Source organism: Cariama cristata, unplaced genomic scaffold (genome assembly GCF_000690535.1).
Source record: "Cariama cristata isolate BGI_N322 unplaced genomic scaffold, ASM69053v1 scaffold3589, whole genome shotgun sequence".
NCBI lineage: Eukaryota > Metazoa > Chordata > Aves > Cariamiformes > Cariamidae > Cariama > Cariama cristata.
Genome location: NW_009636164.1, coordinates 27,290 through 29,565, shown reverse-complemented (window position 1 = coordinate 29,565; position 2,276 = coordinate 27,290).

Here is a 2,276-nt window from a genome sequence, read left to right as displayed (position 1 = left end):
CTTGAATTTAAGTCTTGAATCAGTCCTCGAGGGTAGCATCTTCACGTCGGTCATTACTCTTCTTCCCGGGAATAAAAATTCCTCATTAAAATAAGAGGTTCTTGAGTTTAGACCACCGCTTTGTGTGAATCCCTGCACGTTTTCTTATCATATGACTGTTTGTCATTCCTTGGCTTTTGTTAGCTGCTTGGTTTTTTGTGTGGTTTGGGTTTTTTTCCCAAAGGTGCACTTGAAAGCTAACAAATCAATTGTTAGTCTTATTAATGTTCCATTTAAATACATAATAATTATGTTTTATAGTTTTACTAGGAAACTTAGTGAAAGAAAATGTGTTTAAATAGCAAGCAGAAGAACTGAGTTTTTTGATCCATATATGGAGAGGCTGGAAAAAACTGTCCCCTCTTCATTACAATATGCAAAGCTGTGCACAGTATCATGTTGAAATATTTTATATGCCTATGTAATAGGCAGATTATTAATTTTGACCTTGGTTGAGCTGAAACATTGACACTTTGGTTTCTGAGCATACGTGTGTTTTTACCATAATGGCTTAACTTTAAATACTGATTTATTTAATTTTATGTAGATAGTGGAAGGTGAAGGGGACACCTGACTCTCTTTTCTTTCTTTCTTTTTTTTTTTTTCCTTAAACACCATATTGAAACCTTTTGAGAAGGAACCATTGTCACATTGTGTATTTGTGTGGAGGCCTGGGCTGGTTTTGGGCATGTATTAAATATATTAAAGTACTAATGGAGAGTAGGCAGCGTTCTTCTGAATTAAGCTCTGCTCTAGAACAAAAAGTATGTGTCTGACCTGTATATCTCTGAAAGCTTTGCATTTATTTAAAATTGGCTTGTTACGGTAACAGCTAACGACGCTGGAAACTTGCTCTGTGATATTGAACCACGGGTTATGCAGATACTTGCATGTGAAACAGTTTGTTACTAAAATAAACACAGGCATAAGGGCTTTCAGGATTAGGGCCAAGTTCGAATAAAGGGAAAGCAGCGCTTGCAAATACTGCTAACAGTTGCAAAAACTGCAGTTGGAAGATGTACATGTAAGTGTATAATTTGGATGAGATTCAGTGAACATTTACAATCAGTGACCTCTGGCAGCATGTTGGCTAATTCGGAGATGGAGAAGGGGTATTTTTGAATACGTGTGATAGATGGCATGTCTCTGCAAGCGGTAGGGTTATTGGAGTACGTTGGAGGTACTTGATTGTTAATATTTCTGTGGTAAGCTTTTGCAGATGGTTTGTTATTGAGCTACCCGGATGGATGTTGAAAACAAAGTTGAGTTTGCTGTGCGCGTTTGCTGCCGCTGGGACCGAAGCGCAGCCGGAGGCTGACACCAGATGTGTCACTGGGTGTATGTTTAGGCACACCGTACTTTTTAGGAGCCTGCAGTTTTGGGAATTGTAGGCTGTCTTGACCAGCACGGAAGGGCCTGCGTTTCCACAGTGAAGCAGGAAGTAGCAGATATTTTTGTTTGTGGAAATACAGCTCTCGGATGCTCCATCTATTAATGTCACCGGAGCAGGGACCACTCCTTGGGCTGTCTGTGCAGAAGTGGAGGGCTTTGAGGTAGTCGTCACGGGCAGGACGATGCCTGCCCAAGAAATCCCCGATCCAAACTGATTTCTTGGAAATGCAGGCGTAGTCCCATGCCCACTGCAGATTAGTTCCCTGTCCTTTTGGTTAGTTCTTACTCAAAATAGTAGTGAAATTGTATAAAGGGGAACCTTCACGATGGCATGCTTACACTTCCAGGCTATGGGTGGGGGAAGGAAAACGGTTGCTGCCAAATTGCTGAAACGCTGCCAGAGATGTGTGTCCTCAGCCCTACTTTCACGTTTTCCTCAGGTTCTGTTAATTGACTGACTTAGGCCCCAGTGTAGCAAAGCACTTCAATGGAGATGTGCACAGGCTTCAAAATGAGCACGGTTAACTTTGTTAATTCTTTGAACCAAGTTAATTCTTCAAATCACAAACAGTGTACATATTGCAGTTTAGCTAAACAAGTAAACCTCACTTTTTAAAAAAAAAAAAATCACCAAATGATGAATCTTTCATCAAATGAAATGGTGGTATTCCAAATCTTATCAAGGATCTCTTCTGTCATTAATGTACAAACCTAAAAAGAGAGTCAAAGGGAAGGTGTTCAAGTGACAGTCTTTCCTGGCTACAGCCGTCGTGGTTTAACCCCAGCCGGCAGCTGAGCACCACGCAGCCACTCGCTCGCTTGCTCCCCCCGGGTGGGGTAGGGGG